Source organism: Aedes albopictus, chromosome 1 (genome assembly GCF_035046485.1).
Source record: "Aedes albopictus strain Foshan chromosome 1, AalbF5, whole genome shotgun sequence".
NCBI lineage: Eukaryota > Metazoa > Arthropoda > Insecta > Diptera > Culicidae > Aedes > Aedes albopictus.
Genome location: NC_085136.1, coordinates 143365842 through 143387487, shown reverse-complemented (window position 1 = coordinate 143387487; position 21646 = coordinate 143365842). Strand labels below are relative to the sequence as shown.

Below are 21646 nucleotides of genomic sequence, written 5' to 3'. Positions count from 1 at the left end.
TCAATACGGGCCCGGGCCCTTTGCCTCTTTTCGTAGCATCGCTGGCGACTGGGGCAGGCGGTGAGGGGAGGATCACCGATTAGGAACTCGCGGGAATTTCAGCATCATTTAGCGTAGATCAGGCATCAGGTCCAGATGGAATTCCAAACCTGGCCTTACGCCGCTGACGATATGAAAATGTTCAGAGTCATTGCCACGGTTCTGAACTGCCTCGCACTTCACACGGACATAAACGAGCTGTTGTGCTGGTGCCACGAAAATGAAATGAACGTGAATATCAATAAATGTCAGGTTATAACGTTTAGTCGCAAATGCAGTTCGGTAATCCACCAGTACCAGATGGGTTCCATCCAGTTAGAACGTGTGCAGTCAATTCGTGATCTGGGTGTAACCATTGACAGCCAACTTCGTTTCAACGAGCACGTGTCCGTAACAACTGCGAAAGCATTCTTCGTTTTTGGATTTATCCACCTCAACGCAACGCACTTCACCGCACCGACCTTAAGTCACTGTTCTGTACCCTGATGCGTAGCATCTTGGAATATGTAGCTACAATTTGGAATCCGTATTGCGCTTCACAGATAATCTGCATCGAACGCGTCCAGAGGTGCTTCATACGTTTTGCGCTTCGCAATCTACCATGGAACGATCCTGAGCATCTCCCGGACTACCCTGCACGCTGCCGCCTAATCGATCTGGAACTGCTCTCTGATAGGCGTAAAAAGTCACAGCAGCTAGTCGTGTTCGATATATTGCAGAACAATATTGACAGTCCGGATCTCCTACGGCAGTAGTCATTGAATGTACCGACGCGTCAACTTCGACAAAACGACTTCCTTATTGTTCCTGGGCATAGAACAAACTACAGCCACAACAATCCTTTGAGCTCCTGCATACGAGTGTTTAATGAAGTTAGTAACATGTTCGATTTTGGTATGACGAAGGAGAACTTCAGGAATAGATTATTAAATTAGATTAAGAACCAGTCTGTACGATTTTATTTATCGAAGACATAGTAATAATAAATAAATAAATAAATAAATAAATAAAAGTAGCTTCTGCCAAGACTTCCAAGTTGCTCAGATCTGCTAAGTCGAAATGTCTGGACTAGAAAGTCTTCCCGGAAGTTTGTTTGGTGCTATTGCCACCCGGTAACCCGTCGCGTCGGTATACAGATCAATATGACTGCTCGATACGGCTGGGAAGGCGGATCCCTCACCGACGAACCGACGCGACGTGACAGTGGTGTTTCAAAACTGTCCCCCCTCAATTTAACGGTCGGCCAGCAAAGCGAGCGAATCCTTCTGTCAAATCAGCGCAGGCGCAAACCTATTCCTATATGAACACACGGGGGTTTGGGGTCAAGCTAGCAAATCAACGCAAACCGTTATAGAGGTGGCGATAGTGCTCTGCTATTTTTCATCATGGCATCGCGGACAACAAATTTGAATTTGTTTGGTATGGCTGTCACGTCGGTTCGTCGGTGGATCTCTAGTAGATTATCCTCAACAGGCTGTTGAGGTATACCAAGGGTGTGGATGGTCTCACGAGCAACCAGTTCGGCTTTCGGAAATAAAAGTCGAACGTGTACGCTATCGTATTCGTAACTAAAACTGCCGAGAGAGCTCTCTAGCGTAAGAGTTATGGGAATTCGCCACTTTTCAGACAAAGCGAGTTCATTCGTGAGCTCATGTGATGATAATAGTTTTTTTTTTGTTGGGATATAAGCCACTGCGACTAATTACTTTGATCTATTGTGGCAATGATGATAATAGCTTACCCCTTGATCTACGAATCGTGTTAACATGACATAGCATTTGACGCACACCTTTTTCATGGTCTCTCACACTTAATTCTTAGATTTTTTGGATGCCTCATTGTTCTTCATTACCGAGACCGCCTAGAGGTAATTGCGAGTTTATTCCTCTCGTCGACCTTACGGGGACTGCCTACCACAATACTATGACGATTGTCGATGTACGATATCTCCTGCATAGTAGTTAGCTAACCGCTCTTTCCATCTACCTCTAGCTTCAAAAAGCACCAGAAGTTCGCTGAATAGTGTTATAGAGCCCTAATGCCTTAATCAATTTCATAAGAGCTTTTTCAGCATTATGATCGTTAGCGAATACTTTCCGTATTAAACCATTTGCGCCGAGTTCCGCCCTCAGTTCCGTATGAGCTGGACATTCTACTAGTACGTCTTGTATGAGTTTGCATCGTTGACAATAGGCCATAATGAGAGTGTCCGATTTTCAGCTGAGTCAGGTCCTTTTGATCTAAACAATTTGCTACATCTCTCCACTCTTGTGAGTCGTTCTTAATCCTGCGGACAAATGCTTCCCGGTTGTAGTGCCAGACTGCATTCCATATGCACTTTGAGATTCGTTTGATCCAGTCAGCGGGTTGCGTCACAAAGAAAAACCAAAGATACCGCCTGCGGAGCATGACGCCCCTGATTTGCTGGAATATAGGCAGCCTCATTGCCTGAGATGCCTGTGATTTCAGGCACCCAGGGACCCAGTGTACTCTTGTACCTCTATCAACCAAGAATATCCAACTTTCCCATGCTCTAGGGCGGACAGGCAACTCGAGGAGCAGCCTGAGACCCGTTTGCATGCAGTAATGCATCGGCCTGAGCTAAGAAAGTACTACACAGAGAGCGGATAACCTGCCGCAGTGGCCAATGAGCCATCTGTATAAAAAAGGGGTGGTCTATCCGCATACGAAGCTGCAACCATTCCAAAGATAGCCTGAGTCACTTCAGGGTTGCCGCTAACCTCACATGCTTCCCTCACGCATTATCTGTTGCAGACTTTCTCATTCTATAAAAAAAAAAAAAAAATACCCTCGAGGATTCGAATTTCACTAGTCCCTCTCCGAAGCAATACCTTCTGGTGGACCCGGACCATGTGAGAACCTCTTCTTTCCTCTCAAAAATGGTTTATCTCATGGATGCCCCTCTAACGCTTGATGTTTATTGTACAGACCTTTTTTTATTTTGTTTTATTATTAGTAAAAGAAATCCCATAGTCAGTACACGCAAAACAAGAAAAGCTACCAAAAATTGAGATATGCCTTTTCTACCAATTTATGTATTAAAAACATACAGAAAATGTGATAAATCATAATCCATTCGTTGTATTAAGATGCGCTACACGGTTCCATAGCTTCCATACCACTACACACAAACGTCTCCATTCAAACCCGAGAAGTTGAACCGGGTTGCGTCTAAAAATAACTTTCGCTTCGCTGCTGAGCTTCGCGTCCTATTGACCAATCCAAATTCCTGTGTGGTAGTGGTTTGTGTTCAGATTTCCCGTGTTAATCTATCTGTAAGAACTTTGTAAACATCTTTTGTTCTCCCGTATATGGATAGGCTTGCATTAGGTTTCGTGAGACATTTTTTTGACAACTCAATTGTCTACATGGAATTTTCCACTTGCAAACAGCAACCTGCTGGATGAGGGCTTTTCAGTGCACAATGGGTCTAGAGTCGTATTTACGAAGACAAAAATGTTTCTGCACAGCAAAAAAAATCTTGTGATATCACATCATTTTCGCTGCACATCAGTCGCGTCGTAAAAGATTACATCCTTCCCACGCAGCAAATTAGCCGCCGCAGCTTGAAAGTGGGTCTAGCAATCGCTAGAACCGGATCGGTAGATGAATCATATATAAGTAAAATATTGGCATGGATTCGTACACTGATCCGTTGATTGTGAGGCATATCTCTTACCTCTAGGCTATTTTACCGAGTTAGAGGGTAGATAATACATATGATACTGCTTCTAGGTATCTGCTGAAATGGGTTTGTTGACACTTTCCGGTGCCAACTACGGTGTACATGGTGAGTGTGATAATTGTTGGAAAACGATGCAACAGAGTTAAATTACGTTAGAAATTGGATACGTCGCCAGAAATTACGCGCCTGTATATTACAAAATTATTTGCTGTGTGCCAAGTTCTGTCATTTCTTTTTTTTTTCATTATTATGAAATGATTACGGTCAATCAAGTGTGGCTTATCCAAAAATTTGCTGATTAATTATTCTCTATACAATATCAGAATGTTTTACAAAGTTATAGCAAATTTACAAAAATAAAACATTCGATTGATTTGATTGATTTGTCTTTATTCAAGAGACTTTCAGCTTTTGGATAAAACATTCGAATCATTAGAACTTTTCGAAAAGTTTTCAATAAATTGCAACTTTTTTGCCTTTGGTCATATTCTAGTCGAGTCCAACGATACATGAAGACCAATACATTAGTCACAAACTTTCAAAATTTAATTTAATTCGGTTCGCTTAGTCCTAAGGTACAGTAATTTGATAAACGGAAGTCAAAAACTAGATATAGATAGAAGGGCTCTAATTTCGTGTAAAGTTTAATAATCAATCAAGCCCAAATTTGCACCAATTTAATCAAACTCGTTGAGGAACAAGTAATCAAAATTTGAATAGTTTTGGTGGACTTTATAAAAGGATACAATTTGCTAAAAATGTTTTAGGCAATTTTTAAAACTTAGCATGTTTTTGTATATACCACTAGGCGGTGCTAGAGGTCAAGCAAATTTTAAATTTAATATATCTCAGAATTCTGGTCACTTACAAAGTTGGTGTCTTTGACAATGTTGTTTGGTAGGCCAAGGGCTTACAGTTAATGGTCCACTTGTTTCGAAATTTTGCCACAAGGAAGCGCAAGTTACACATTTGCAAAATTATGGAAATGAATGTTTTTTTTTTCGTAAAGCAATCAAAAAGCTGTAATTTAGTTTTCTTTGAACATATTTAAGTCAAATCAAAGGTTTTTCAAAGAGCTATATATTAGTCATAAATGTGCAAAATTTCATTTCATTCGGTTCACTTAATCCAGAGATATAGCAGTTTAACGAAGAACACTCAAATATGAAACATTTTACTAGAGTCGTTCCAACTTCATGTAAAACTATCCAATCGAGCTCAAATTTGTACTATTTATAACTAATTAGTTGTGCAACTAGCAGATAAAATTTGAGAATATTCCCTACACATTATAGAAAGTTACAGGTTGCTGAATATGTTCGAGATAATAAGTAAAAGATACATGCTTCTACTAATTTGCAACTAACGCCGTCTACTGACAGAATCCTGAACCAATCAGCTAATCAACTGAAACGCCTTAATAAACCAAACAACATTGCCGAAGAAACCAACTTTCTAAATAAGTAATCAGAGTTCTGAGATATATGGAATATAATAATTAATTTATCGTCAGCGCTACCTAGTGGTGGAATTTTGAATCAAACGGCCCATCACCAGTAAAACCTAACAACTTGGCCTAACAACTTTGCCAAGTATACCGAATATTTAAGTAATCATGGTGCTAAGATGTACGGTATGGAAATTTCGCCAGTGCTACGTCTTGCTGTATGTGATATCTGTCATACCAGAGACAAACAGACGTAACACTGATGAAATGTTTATACCAAATATCTCATCATCCTGGTTACTTAGAGAGTTGGTGTCTTCGGCAATATTATTTGGCTGGTCAAGAACTAACAAATGATGAGCCGTTTGATTCAAAATTCCACCACAAGGCAGCGCTAGTGAGCAAACAAATATTATATTCCACATATCTCAGGACTCAGATCACTTAGAAAGTTGATGTCTTCGGCGATGTTGTTAGGTTGATTACGGCCGCTCAGTTGATTAGCTGATTGGTTCAAGGTTCTGTCAGTAGGCGGCGCTAGTTACGAATTAATTGAAGCATGCAACTTTTATTTATTATTTCAAATATATTCAGCAAGCTGTAACTTTTTCAAAAATGCACCAAATATTCTCAAATTTTTCCTGCTAGTTGCACAACTAGGGTAATTCGCTAATTGTTGAACACTACCCAAATGTTGAACAGTTTCTGAAAATTTTATTATAAATCTTACTTAAGTAATTTTTGCTTAACGTAAACGTATGATGTAGATGCATATACATGCACACTAACTTTTGTTTACCGAACTCAGTTATATTTTTGACGAGATTATAACAGCTGAGCTCTCGGTGATCATTTCGGTAATTAATTCCATTACTGAGCACTCAGTAATCCCGGAGTTTCAAAGAACTGTCAAAAATAACCGAAGTGATTGCAATGTTATGACGGCGGCTCAGCATTTCTTTTTGAAAACCGTTCAGTAAAACCCCTCGCATTTAGCAGGTTGATAGCTGGGGAGCCCAGTATTTTTTTATGAATTTCGGCTGCATTGAGACTGTTTTTCCTCTACAAATAGCTAAGTATCCCAGAGTTTCTTGGCAATCTTCATCAATCAGGGCATGTTTTCATTTGATAAAATGCTGAATCCAGCTTTTTATTCCATATAATAAAAGAAAAAAAAACAACAAAATAAAAAAAACTTCTGGTTCGGTGGAGCAAAAATTGGCCGCCTGGACTTTTCCTTTTTGAATCGCATACACACTTAGTTTTGATTACCGAGTTCGGTAATTTTTTGACGAGATTAAAACTGCTGAGCACCGAACTCGTTCAGCAAAAATGCATTGTTTACCTTTTCCATACGATTTTGACAGTTGTTTTACTGAACCTCAGTAAAATCGATTACCGAGACTACCGAGATCGTACTGCTGTTCTAATCTCGTCAAAAAAGTACCGAACAGGCAATTCAGAAATAAGTGTGTACACTAGCTGGGTTTTCTACGAAAACATAAAAATAGTTAAAATTTAAAAAAAAAACACAGTTTTTCGTTTACACCTACCTCACAATGTAGTAACTTCGAAAATTGTAGATATTTTCGTTTTTTACGGCTTTAAAACTATCAACTTTCACTGCGGCAGAGACAACTAAGATGGCGCGTACGTTGAAACTGTTTGACAGCTCTGCTACGAGGCACCAGAGTTTGTTCAGCACTTTTGAACAGTCGTCCAGTAATCAAATGACGACCGTTCAGTAAAAATTCCAAAGATTGCTGACTGATCAGTAATGATTATTACCGAACGTTTTCACTGCAGGGGAAAAGTCAGATGTGCTGAACATATCAGCAATAAATTTTACCGTAGACAGCATATTATTTAAAAAAAAATGCAGTCATCAGTAATTTTTGTTACTGATTTCAGTAGAGGCTCTAGAAAAATACCGAGTGCTCAGCAATTTCGTTGTTTTGACGAATACATCCGCTAAAAAAAGTACCGAACATCGAGTATAGGATTTAGTGTGTGTGTGTCACGATATTACTCCAATTAAGTTTCAAAATTATACATACTTTTCGTCAAAATTATGGATTGAAAATTTTGTACCGCTGATGACACGAAAACTGCACAATTCTAAAGATTAATTTTAAGAAATTTCTGTTACGAAATAAGCTTTGCGGGCAAATCGTCCACAAATATCAAAGGCACACCATAGTTACAAGAACTGGAAGGATGTCCTTAACAGTTTAACATTGTTTAAAATCACATTTTTATTGTAATTTAATTTGAAAAAAAAATACTTTTATTATCACACTATCATTATTCATCCATGATCCAATTGTTGAACACTGGCACGATGTTATAGCATGACTGCAAGATTTTTTTTTAACTTTACCTAACCGTGCATTTCATGGGGTTTCAAGGGCGTTCCAGAGATGTTCCAGGGGTGTTCCAGCGGGCTTCAGGAAGGTTCCAGTGGTTTTCAATGGGTTTCAAGGCCGTTTCAGAGGTGTTCAAGAGCGATTCAGAGTGTCAAGGGGGTCCCAGGAGTATTTCAAGGCGTTCCAGGAGCAACGCACGGGTTTTTAATGCATTTCAGGGTCGTTCCATGAGTGTTCTTGGGAGTTAAGTGAGTCCCATGGGTTTCCAGGAGTGTTTCAGGGGCTTTTAAAGGCGTACTTTTCTTCTGTCGGTTTTGCTTCTAATCAAATCTTTTCAGTTATTTTTGCATCTAGTCATGTTTAAAACGTATTCAGCCCACTAGAGCTCTCTTCAATTGAGCGATTCCTTGTCATTCAAATGAATTGTCACTAGCTGGGACTAGCTGGGTCCAAAACTCGAAAAACCCGGAAAAAAACCACCAGAGTGAAAAAATATCGGATGTCGGACCAAAGTCGGGTCAAATTTTATCAAATGTTGGACCACTGTTGGACCCACATCGGATAACTGTTGGGTCTATGTTGGGTTTGGTGCCCAAAATAAAAACAGGTGAATGATAGGTTTATGTCGAGTTATACGTCATCAATTACGAACAAAGCTGCAACCGTTCAACAATTGGGTTTTTAAATTAAGAAAAATGTATCGATTTTTTAATTTTATACGAAAGAGCACCTTTTTCTGAGCCACTATGATTTTTTTCAGATTTTTAGAACTTAATTTTGATACCTAAAATCAATTTTAAAGAGATTTTTTGAAATCACCTTTTGACAGCTGGGTAACTGTTTGACAGTTCCACCCAGTACAAAATGCGACGAGGGGTGATTCGACAAATCTCTCCCATACAAACTTCAAATTGATTTTTAAATAGGTTCCCGGGCACCAAAATTCATGAAAATTTGGATTTCGGCTCAGTTTCGCATGCAGATTCAGAATATGGAATTATCTCAACACCGCCAAAGAAGCCAATTAGCGAGAACCGTCCAACATTAGGATGAACTGGCTTAAGCAAGCGTTCAACATTTGGGTTACAGACTTCCCATACAAAAGTTGAATTTTCTCTTAGAAAATGGAATTTAAGGGGATACAAATTCAATGGGCAGTATAAGGAATAAGTAGATCTAGACGTTCACTGGATGTTTTTCAACTAAAGTGCAATTATGCACGGAAAAACAAACGGAACCCAAAATGCCAATACATACTAACCGTTCAACAATTGGCGAATTACCCTAGTAAGCAATAAACGGTACAAATTTGGGCTCGATTGGATAACTTTACATAAAATTGGAGCAACTCTAATAAAGTAGTTCATATTTGAGTGTTCTTCGTTTAATTGCTATATCTCTGGATCAAGTGAACCGAATGAAATGCGACATTGCACAATTATGACTAATACATAGCTCTTTGAAAACCCTTTGACTTGACTTAGACACGTTCAAAGAAAACAAACTTACAGCTTGTTGATTACTTCACGAAAAAATATCAATCATTTGAATGATTTTGCAAATGTGTAACTAGCGCCGCCTAGTGGACCATTAACTGTAAGCCCTTGACTCACTTAACAACGTTGTCGAAGACAACAACTTTCTAAGTGGTGAGAGTCCTGAGATACATGAAATTTAAAATTTGCCGTTTATTGGTGGAATTTCTAATTAAACGATCCATCACCATCCATCATGGCATCGCAAATAAAATGATTAGAAAGCAGATTTTTGAATCAGTTTAACCAGACGAACCACCCTAACATAACAATAATAGGGAATAGGGTCAACAATTGAAAATAAACTTTCTAAAACACAATATGTGTCTAAAAACTTAAAGCTGAAGCTTAAACAGTTTTGTCATCGCAAATACGGCTCTGGACCCATTGTGCAGTGTGGCGGCTGTATCACTTTCATCACCAAGCCACGTTTGTGTTGATGATGATGGCTTTCAGCCTCTTGTCTATTCATGTGCAGTTATAGCCGTGCTGGTTAGAGCGCAGCATACTGTGTATCACCATGATAGTGTCTCGGTTCATTCCTTTTCCAGATTCTACACTGAGGCAAAAATTTCTTAAGAAATTCATTACAGCGGTCTTATGAAAAATCTCATAAGAATGTTCTTATGGAACGTTGATCCCGAAAAGCCAAACTTTATATTGTACTCCAACCGTTCCAACTTTCGAAGCGTCGATGGGCGCGTGAGTAAAGCACGCGTTCTCCGATCTCGACGTCCCTGGTTCGATTCCAGGTTGCGATTATTTTTTATATTGCGCAATAATATTTCTTAAGATGTCTTATGAAACGATATCATAAGAATTTCTTATGGAAATCAAAACATTTTCTTATGTCGAAATTTCATAAGACAAACTTATGCCCTTCATAAGATCAGTTTTCTCAGTGTAGGAAGCCAATACAATTTTTGGTATACTGCCACCTACCAATTTTTGTATTTGCAAGGCCCTAATACAATATTTGTATATGTTTCATACCCAATTGTATTAGAATCTGCCAATCTCAGGTTGCGTGTAGTTGCAAGAAGTTCTATCTGTGTAGTTGATAAACATTTGATTTGGAAACCTTGCCCCAACTGTTAATTTCCAACTCTTGTATTTTCTTTTGACATTGGGTCTCAAATGTGTCGATGATGAAATTCACCTTCAACTTGATAATAAAAATGGTTTACCTTCATCAAATAACTCTATTGTTCACTCGAACCCCTGATAAGTGCCAAATCCTTCGGAGAAGCACCGTTTTACTCCCTCAGTAGCATATCATTAACACAATTTATTATCCAAACCTATTTTTGGCTTTCGCCAAATCACCCCCATGTTTATTCCTTTTCATTGCATATCCCCCATATCACTGTAATTTTTCACCGGAATCACACCATGCCTTCTCCACTCGTCTGCCTATGCTCCACTTGCTCCACTGCTCCGGAGAATGTAAATTCCACTCAATTAATTTTCCTCTCACTTCCCCGTAACCATCACTGCACCACCTGTAGGATCCAAACAACCATTATCATCACCATCACAGCATCCACTCCCACACTTTTTTTTTTTGGGATGTACCCTCCTGCACCCAGCACTCGTCGCGTTTATCTATTTACGTCACGCATTTCCGATTCACGGCATAAAACACGCATCGTCGCGACGTTACATCCAATCACGCTTGTTTCCGGACGCATCGATCGACCGGACGACGAGATGTACGCTCTAACGCGGATGATTATCAACTGAATTGCCGGGCCGATACTGTCTGCTGTCTGACCAGCGCATCTATACGATCTGCCGGCGGAATTCACCAGCCAGCAGTCAGCATACCGAACGTACCGACCGACGACGTGTGTACGGATGGAGAGAAGCAACGACACCATCAGCAAGAGTCAGTCTTCTGCAGCATCCAGCGTCCGGCACGCGGCGGGAGTCGTGTAGCATGTGGAGCTGCAGGGGTGCCCAATTTGATGGAGGTAACGTTTTGGTTGTTTACCGAACCTTATTTTTCTTCTAATTCTTTGAATCTTTGATCAATATTTATGAAAAAAAGCTTTTGAAAAAAAAATTCATTGTCTGAAATTTTCACCCCTCAGTATATACCGAAGTGTTCAATCAAAAAAAAAAAAAAACAAAATATTGATAAAATGATCCTTTAGCCTTAAAGGGCGTTCCGAGAGAGATCCCTGCAACCCCCTGAGATCCCCTGGAACGCCCTTAAGACATCGTAGATCTACCGCCCTCCTAAAACCCTCCGAAACGCACCTGAGACTTTCTACAATCATGTTGAGACCCCCTGAAACGCCCATGAAACCCCTGGAACCCCTTGGGTTCCCTTGAAGCACCTTTGAGGCCCCATGGAACACCTTGAGACCTCCAAGGCATCCCCCGTGAAACCACCTGTGAGCCCCAGAAATTATCTAGAGACCCTCTGTAATGCCCCTGAACCCCCTGAAGCCCCCCTGGTACCCACTGAAACTCACCTGCATCCCCCTGGCTATGGGGTCCCAACACCCCTGAAATCTGAAATATCCCTGAGACTCTGAAACTCCACTGGGACCTTCTGAGACCCCTTGTAACCCTCTGGATTCACTCTGAAACCTCCTGAAACTCCTATTAAATCCCCTGATACTCTATGTAAACCTCTGAGAACCCCACCTCCTGCGATCCACTGAAACGCTCCTGAGACCTCCTGGTGCCTCCTAAGAGCCCCTGAAATGTCCTTGAGATACCCAAGTACCCCCTGATGCCCTCTGTTACCCCCTAAAACTCCCATAAGATCCCCTGGAATATCCCTGAGACCCTCTGAAGCGCCCCCGGTTCTCCCTGGTGCTAAAATGTCCCAGAGACCCCTTGGGACCCTCTGGAACCCCCTCAGACCCCTTCAAGCACCCTAGCGATACCTGCTGGTACTCCCTGATACCCTCTGGGATCCCCTTTAAACGATTTTAAGACATTTGGTCGAAAGACATTTGGTCGAAAGACACTAACTGATAAAAAGACATTCAAGTGGGAATTAATTTAATGTAATGTAATCTGCCTTACTGCAACAGAGAACGCCCCGACGAAGGGCGCGGGGCTCACGCGTTCCACTTGGATACTCCCCGGTAGAAGATCTATCCTCCACCAACAGTGAACAGGGAAACCGAGCGAGAGCCATTTAACTTACCATATTTTTTACTCACGGCTCGTTTGAACGAGAAACTACCCGACCGGATCGATTCATCGTTAACTAATTTGCTGCTCTCATCACTTCCGTTGTACAAATTCTATCTCCGATGTTATTCACACTTATGCCGGCACCGCAGACCACTGGCATCTCACTATGCCTGGCAGCAAAAAATAAATACTCGAACGTAATGTGATCCGGAGATTCCTGAATATCTCTACACGTGTGGCAGAAAGACGACCTGTCGTTTCCGAACCTATGCAAGTATTTCATGGAGCAGCATTGTCCTGATAAAAACTGCTTTATATGTAAGTTGACTTCCCCGTGAGCCAGGGATGGGAACACTCACTTTCATCGATAGGAGGAGAAAACCGGGTGCCGGTTCAACGTACGTCGACTGGAAAACACTGGAACACACTGCGTTGAAAACGGTCCTTTGTCGAGGAGGTGCAGATATTCCGGAAGAAATCGATGAAACACCTTCAAAGAACTATCGCCACCAGCGAAAATAGAGTAAGCTATGCACTTTGAGAAAAACAAAAACGTGGATCACAAATGACACCTGGAGGAAGATTGAGTAGCAAAGGAACGCAGCTCACCGGGGCCCGTGGCGTAGAGGGAAAACGTTCGCTTCATAAGCGAATGGTTCGGCACTAGCAATTGTACGTCAGTTGGTCTCCACCTGAGAGCGGCTGACATCTGGCCTTTTCTGAGCCCACAGCTTTAACGGAACCGGATAATTGGGTATTTGCAAACAGCTATTCATAGTGTACCCTCATTCGGACTAGGAAAGGAACAACAGTCACACATCTGCTATGTAGTGTCGGTAGCGGTTGTCTCGGACCACCTGTTCCGGGGGTAAAAGTTCACCAAACTGGAAACCCCAATCCAAGGTGTCAGGCGGCCCGTGCTGATGAATGAATGCTTAAGATGCTCGATCTTCAACGGAGTCCGTAACGTATGTAGATCACCTTTTCGTGTTGCGTTACGGTGAAAGATCTACCAAACCGAACCCTAGTAACGTCCGGTTTGTCAAGCTGGGGTAATGTGTTTTGATAATAAGGATTCATGATACATCCCTGTTACTGGTGACAGTGGCACGGTATGCTGCGCAATTCAGATCCCGTTGTGATCCACTAGCCTCTGCCCAGCAACTCCTATCTCTACCTCCTCGTGGTACCGGCCGGAAACTATGAGCAACCTTAGGGAAGATCGGGTAACCAACCCCGGTGGTAACTTTGGTTATAGGCTGACAGGGAAGGGGGGGTTTGCTTCGGCCAACCTTAGCGTCTGTTCTCCAGGAAGAGCGGCTTACAACAGCGTCTGATCCCCATGTTGGGGGCGGCTGATCTACGTCCGAGTGCCAGGGAAGGACTCTAAGCTCAACTGTGCACTATGGTCCTCCAGAAAGTAGTGGGTTGGTGTCAGGCCCTACGAACCAGCCATAAAAAAAAACATTGTAACGGAAAATCAGCAACAGAATAATACGAACCAAGACCAACGGCAACGACCCTAGCGAACAAAAAAGACTTGCGATTGGAAACTCGGTACGTGGAACTGCCGATCTGTCAACTTCATTGAGAGCACCCGCATACTCGCCGATCTACTGAAGGACCGCGGGTTCGGCATCGTAGCGGTGTGTTGGACAGGATCCATGGTGCGAACGTTTAGAGGTAATCATACCATCTACCAGAGCAGAGGCGCGTGATCGGCTGGTGGCCGATCGACGAAAGAATGTGCAGGTTGAGGATCAAGGGCCGACTCTTCAACTTCAGCATAATAAACATGAACAGCTCACACTCCGAAAGCACTGATGATGACAAGGACGCATTTTACGCGCAGCTCGAACGCCAGTATGATCGCTGCCAAAGCCACGACGTCAAGATCATCATAGGAGATTTGAACGCTCAGGTAGGCCAGTAAGAGGAATACAGAACGACAATTGGTAAGTTCAGCGCCCACCAGCAGACGAACGAAAATGGCCTACGACTCATTGATTTTGCCGCCACCAAAAATATGGCCATACGTAGCACCTTTTTCCAACACAGCTTCCCTTATCGTTCCACCTGGACATCACCACAGCAGACGGAATCTCAAATCGACCACGTTGTGATTGACGGACGGCACTTCTCCGACATTAACGACGTCAGGACCTATCGTGGTGCTAACATCGACTCCGACCACTATCTGGTGATGGTTAAACTGCGCCCAAAACTCTCCATCATCAACTATGTACGGTACCGGCGACCGCCACGGAACAACCTAGAGCGACTGAAGCAACCGGATGTCGCCTCAGCATACGCTCAGAATCTCGAGGCCGCGTTGCCAGATGAGGGCGAGCTCGATGAGGCCTCTCTAGAGGACTGCTGGAGTACAGTGAAAGCAGCCATCAACGACGCAGCCGAGAGCACCATCGGGTACGTGGAACGGAATTGACGGGATGAATGGTTCGACGAAGAGTGCAGAACGGTTCTGGAGGAGAAGAATGCAGCGAGGGCGGTAATGCTGATGCAAGGGACTCGACAGAACGTGGCACGTTACTAACAGAAGCGGAAACAGCAGACCCGCCTCTTTCGGGAGAAAAAGCGCCGCCTGGAAGAAGCGGAGTGTGAAGAAATGGAACTGCTATGCCGTTCACAAGAAACACGGAAGTTCTATCAGAAGCTCAACGCATCCCGCAACGGCTTCGTGCCGCGAGCCAAAATATGCAGGGATAAAGACGGAGGCCTCTTGACGGACGGACGTGAGGTGATCGAAAGGTGGAAGCAGCACTTCGATCAGCACCTGAATGGCGTGGAGAACGTAGGCACGGGAGCCCACGGCAACGGAGGAAACGACGACACCAGTGCAGCGGAGGACGGCAATGAACCAACTCCCACGCTGAGGGAAATTAAGGATGCCATTCACCAACTCAAAACCAACAAAGCAGCTGGTAAGGATGGTATCGCAGCTGAACTCATCAAGATGGGCCCAGAAAAGTTGGCCACCTGTCTGCATCGGCTGATAGTCAGGATCTGGGAAACCGAACAGCTACCGGAGGAGTGGAAGGAAGGGGTAATCTGCCCCATTCACAAGAAAGGCGACCATTTGGAATGTGAGAACTTCAGGGCGATCACTATTTTGAATGCTGCCTACAAAGTGCTATCCCAGATCATCTTCCGTCGTCTGTCACCTAAAACAAATGAGTTCGTGGGAAGTTATCAAGCCGGCTTCATCGACGGCCGGTCGACAACGGACCAGATCTTTACCGTACAGCAAATCCTCCAGAAATGCCGTGAATACCAGGTCCCAACGCATCACCTGTTCATCGACTTCAAAGCGGCATACGACAGTATCGACCGCGCAGAGCTATGGAGAATCATGGTCGAAAACGGCTTTCCTACGCAGCATTACCGCCCTCGCTGCATTCTTCTCCTCCAAAACTGTTCTGAACTCTTCGTCGAACCATTCGTTCCGTCGATTCCGTTCCACGTACCCGATGGTGCTCTCGGCTGCGTCGTTGATGGCTGCTTTCACTGTACTCCAGCAGTCCTCTTTTTTTTTTTATAGAATGAGGAAACCTGTTGGTTAGCAACACCGTAGGAAAACCACATTCTGCACTACCTGACCTTGCTCCGCGGCACGCCCGTTAGGGATTACTTCGTAGAAGAGGGGGGGGGGGGGACTGTGCTTTCGCACTCTCGCTCATCTGTCAGCCATCACACTCGGCATATCTCTAGGGGGCCAACTCGACTAACTGTTGGTCGGCCCGCCATTTCCTCTGGAGGCGGAGCACGATTGTGGATACCGTGGTCGACACGGCATTCCACTCGTCCACCCCCGTACACATCCTCTCAATAATGTTATCGGGAGTAGTATCCCTGCCGCATACCTCTAACATGCTCGACCTCTGCTCCGCAAAACGCGGGCACTCGAAGAGTACATGTTCCGCCGTTTCCGCCCTGTTTGCACACTCCGGGCATGAGGGTGAGTTTGCATGCCCGAACCTGTGCAGGTACCACCTGAAGCACCCATGGCCCGACAGGAATTGTGTCAGGTGAAAGTTCACTTCGCCATGGGGCCTACACGTCCACCGGGACACGCTCGGTATGAGCCTGTGTGTCCACCTACCCTTTGTTGAAGAGTCCCAGACTCTTTCCCATTTCACCATAGACGAAGTTCTGGCGTTTCGTCGCGCACCTCTCGTACCTCTTTCATCGTAGCACTCAACATCCTCGGCCAACACCAATGCTATCGGCATCATACCCGCTAGCAAGCATACCGCGTCTTTCGAGACAGTCCGGTATGCACTGGCCACCCTGAGGCACATCAGCCTATGTACACTCTCTAGTCGGTCAACATTCCTCTGCAGCTTGAGCGCGTTCGACCATGCGGCGGCGCCATACCGTAGTATGGACACCGCGACTGACGCGAGCAGCTTCCGCTTACTCGAGACAACTGCCGAACTTTTGACATCATCCTAGACAATGCCATAACCGCTACACTCGCCCTCTTACAAGCATACTCGACATTGGGGCAGCAGGGACGGATGTCCTGGGGCCTGACGCACCCCCCCGCTTGCGAGTCAGCCGCGTAGTTGCCGGCTAAGAATAGGACTACTAACCCCAATTCAAGGTGTCAAGCGACCCGTGCCGAGGAATGAGTGATCGAGGGGGTGAAAAAGATGCTCGATCTTTAACGGAGCCTGTGGGGCACCTGGGCACCCCCCACAGTAAGCTGTCCCTTACCGCGTTAATGCAGAGCTCTGGCGTGGTGGACATTATTTCTCGTGCGACTCGTGGGAATCAAATATGAGTAAACAAATTTCTAAAACAAGTGCAACAGGTAGTAGTGGTGCGATCAACCCCTTCGCAAGAAGCGGGTTGATGCGGTCTCCAACAAGGAGAAGCGAGGAGTCAGGTGCTGGAAGCTGCTTACGCAGCTCAAGCGTGGGAGCTCCTGTCCACTCCACGGCAAGCCAGCCGGCGGAGGTTATGGACGGAGCATGGTTGCTGAGGGCCATCAGCCAAGTAGCAGGAAAAGGACGGCCCGCATTGGAGGTAGCTGAGCAGCAGCTTGGCAAAATTATTGACTTCGCGACAACTAAGTCGAATATAAGTAAGGACCTGAAAACGGCCTTGCTTCGGCTTAGAGCGTCAGTCGATGAGGCCAAGCAGGAGCACGCGGTCGCGTTGCTGGCTGCGGCAGCGGCGGAACCCGCAAAGGAGAAAGCGTCTAAGCTTACGCAAACGGAGGCCTTCTCTTTCGCGGGTAGTCCGAAGAGTGTGGATGCGAATGCTCGTGACAAACGTGTCAAGCATTCGCAGAAGCGGGCGAGGCAGCCGTCAGGTGAGGAGCTGTCTGGCGGCGCCCGCAAGGCCAGGCGTATAATAACCCCGAAAGCCGGTGGTTATGCCGGAAAGTCGGACCCCAGCCAGGGTTCCCGGAAAACTGGGAAGGGTGGGCCTGAAAAGGCCGGCCCGTCCCGGATTGATGGGAACAAGGGGTTGCGACCAATGGTGGGCCCTCAGCAGCCACAGAGCAGGGCGGTCCAAGGAGAAGACCCTCCTTGGACAAAGGTAGAGCGGAAGAAGAAGAAGAAGGTGAATCCGCAGGTAGAAGTGAAGGACGCCAAGCCAAGGCGTAGGAAGGCAGGTGCCAGGCGTGAGAAAGGCGACACTATCGTCATCAAGACGGAACAGTCCAAGTACTCGGACGTCTTGAAGACGATGCGAAGCGACGCCAAGCTTGAGGGTCTTGGAGCCGACGTACGCAGTATTAGACGTACTCGTACGGGCGAAATGATCCTGGAGCTGAAGCGCCAGAAGGAGCACAAGGGCGCCGCCTACAAAAGGCTGGCAGAAGAGGTCCTTGGCGAAGGTGTGCAGGTGAGGGCTCTGACACATGAGGCGACTCTGAAGGTCAAAGACATTGACGAGATCACCGAAGTGGAGGAGCTCGTCACGGCACTGCGGCAACAGTGCGATGTGCAGGTGGCCGCCGCAGCCGTCAAGCTACGGAGAGGGCCAGCAGGGACACAGATAGCTTTGGTTCAGCTACCTGTGGCGGATGTTAAAAAGTCCGTTAAAGTAGGGAGTATTAAGGTGGGCTGGTGTGTATGTCACCTGACATTCCACGAGCCACCTGAGGTTTGCTTCAGGTGTCTGGAACCAGGACACAAGTCGTGGGACTGCAAAGGCCCCGACAGGCGCAAACTGTGTAGGCGATGCGGCGCTGAAGGTCATAAGGCCCAAAGCTGCACGAGTCCGCTCATCTGCATGATCTGTACCGGGAAAACCTCGAAAAACAGACATGCGATGGGTGGTCCAGGGTGCCCGGCCTTTAAGAAAGCCGCAGTGAGCAACAAATCACAGTGCAGGTAACGCAGCTGAACCTGAACCACTGTGATGCGGCTCAGCAACTGCTTTGTCAGGCGGTTTCTGAGTGGGAGACGGATATCGCCATCATTTCGGACCCATACAGAGTACCCGCCGGCAACGGCAACTGGGCCTCGGATGGGACCAGGAAAATGGCGGCGATATGGACGACGGGTAAATACCCCGTGCAGGAGTTGGTGTCTACTACCTATGAGGGCTTCGTGGTCGCCAAAGTAAACGGGGTCTTCTTCTGTAGCTGTTATGCGCCTCCGCGGTGGCCGATCGAGCGGTTCACGCAAATGCTGGACCGCTTAACGACCGTGCTAACAGGGCGAAGGCCGGTGGTAATAGCGGGTGACTTTAATGCCTGGGCTGTGGAATGGGGAAGCCGTTTCACGAACCAGCGGGGTCAGATCCTGCTAGAAACACTGGCCATCTTAGATGTCGACTTGGCTAACGTCGGTACCAAGAGTACCTATAGTCGAAACGCAGCGGAGTCAATTATTGACGTGACCTTTTGTAGTCCTGGCCTAACAAGTAGTTCGAACTGGAGAGTAGATGATGGCTACACTCACAGCGACCACCTGGCGGTTCGCTACAGTATCGACTACAACAACAGCAGACAGCGGATAGAAGAAGAGGCGGCTAGGCCAAGGCCAAGCCCTCGTAGGTGGAAGACATCATACTTCGACGAAGAGGTATTTAGGGAAGCGCTCCGCCGTGAGCGAAACTTACTCGGTTTAGACGGCGACGAGCTGGTAGCGGTGCTCTCACGTGCGTGTGATGCGACCATGCCTAGGAGAGTCCACCCTAGAAATGGGAGGCCATCGGCTTACTGGTGGACCGACGCGATTGCGGACCTGCGCCGCGCCTGCCCACGGGCTAGGCGGCGGTTGCAGCGAGCACGATCAGAGGAAGAGCGAAACGAACGGCGGGTGGTGTTCGCCGCTGCAAAAGCCGCGCTCAAGACCGAGATAAGAGCAAGCAAGAAGGCCTGCTTTGAGGGTCTCTGTCAGAGTGCCAATACGAACCCGTGGGGTGATGCCTACAGGATCGTTATGGCCAAGACGAGAGGTGTGATGGCTCCTACAGAGCAATCTCCAGAGATGTTGGAGGGGATCATTGGAGGACTCTTTCCGCGTCATGATCCTAGTCCTTGGCCTCCTTTCGTAGGACAGCCGGGGACTGGGGCTGGCGATGAGGAAAGGGTCACCGATGTGGAACTTGCGGGGATAGCTAAGTCCCTTAGCGTAGGTAAGGCCCCAGGTCCGGACGGAGTTCCGAACCTGGCCTTAAAAGTAGCTATTGCAGAAGCTCCCGAGATGTTCAGGTCTGCTATGCAGAAATGCCTGGACGAGGGAGTTTTCCCAGAAGCTTGGAAGAGGCAGAGCCTGGTACTATTGCCAAAGGCGGGGAAACCACCCGGAGACCCGTCGGCATATAGACCAATATGCTTGATTGACACGGCGGGGAAGGTGCTCGAAAAGATTATCCTCAATAGAATGTTGAAGTTCACTGAGGGCGTAAATGGTCTCTCGAGCAACCAGTATGGATTCCGGAAGGGGAGGTCCACCGTAGACGCTATCTTGTCGGTTACAAAAACCGCCGAGAAAGCACTCGAGCCTAAGAGGAGGGGAATTCGCTTCTGCGGGGTAGTGACTCTGGATGTAAGGAATGCATTTAATAGCGCCAGTTGGGCTGCTATTGCCGATGCGCTCTTGCGTCTGGAGATACCGGAGTACTTGTACAAGATTCTCGGAAGCTACTTCCAGAATCGCGTACTAGTATACGACACGGAGGTGGGTCGGAAGTGCTTTCACATAACCTCAGGAGTCCCGCAAGGTTCCATCCTGGGTCCGGTGTTATGGAATGTCATGTACGACGAGGTGTTGAGGTTAGAGTACCCAGTGGGAGTGGTGATTGTCGGATTTGCCGACGATATTACGCTCGAAGTCTACGGTGAAACGATCGAGGAGGTGAAGTTGACTACCGACCACTCGATCAAGGTTGTGGAGGCGTGGATGCGGTCCAGAAAACTGGAGCTGGCTCACCACAAGACAGAGGTGACGGTTGTTAACAACATGCAGTCGGCGCAGCAGACGGAGATCAGTGTAGGAGAATGCACTATCCTGTCGAAGCGCTCTGTCAAGCACTTGGGCGTGATGATCGACGATAAGCTTACCTTCGGTAGCCACGTCGATTATGCCTGTAAAAGAGCCTCCACAGCTATTGCGGCACTGTCCCGGATGATGTCCAATAGCTCAGCGGTGTACGCCAGTAAGCGCAAGCTTCTGGCTAGTGTTGCTACGTCCATACTTAGGTATGGCGGCCCGGCGTGGGGTACCGCGCTAAGTACTGAATGCTACCGACGGAAGCTGGAAAGTACTTACAGGCTTATGTGTCTGAGGGTTGCAAGCACGTACCGTACCGTGTCACACGACGCTCTCCGTGTCATTACTGGTATGGTGCCTATCAGCATTCTTATCAGTGAGGACATGGAGTGCTTCGAAATGCGCGGCACAAGAGGCATACGCAAAACTGTCAGGATGGCCTCTATGGTCAAATGGCAGCGCGCGTGGGACAGTTCCACCAAAGGAAGGTGGACCCATAGGTTGATACCGAGGGTAGATAGTTGGATTAATAGGCGCCATGGGGAAGTTTCATTCCACCTGACACAGGTCCTTACAGGTCATGGTTGCTTCCGACAGTATCTACACCGTTTCGGGCATGCGGATTCTCCCGAATGCCCAGTGTGCAATGGTTTAGAGGAAACGGCGGAACACGTGTTGTTCGTGTGCCCGCGTTTTCGCACAATGCGTGACCGCATGCTTGCCACATGCGGGGAGGACACAACTCCGGACAACTTGGTCCAGAGAATGTGTAGGGATGAGATTAGCTGGAATGCCGTTTCAACGGCAATCACCCATATCGTCTGGGAGCTACAGAGGAGGTGGCGCGTGGACTCGGAGAATGGCTAGTCCAGATGCAGTACAAGAGGTGGTCCAGGGGTTCGAAGTCGGCTTCGTAGGTC

General features: G+C 46.3%; 1 protein-coding gene across 2 annotated transcripts in view; it reads right to left on the bottom strand.

The window, feature by feature from the left end:
- Nucleotides 1-10592, bottom strand: part of LOC115253729 (monocarboxylate transporter 12) — a 384960-nt gene extending 374368 nt beyond the window's left edge. The window contains exon 1 of one of the 2 annotated variants that reach the window (XM_062845527.1): nt 10485-10592. The gene's annotated coding sequence lies outside the window, so the exon portion shown is untranslated. Of the gene's footprint in view, nt 1-10280; nt 10422-10484 lie in introns of those variants that run through there. The other variant, XM_029861664.2, reaches the window with a different exon arrangement.
- Nucleotides 10593-21646: the final 11054 nt, after the last annotated feature.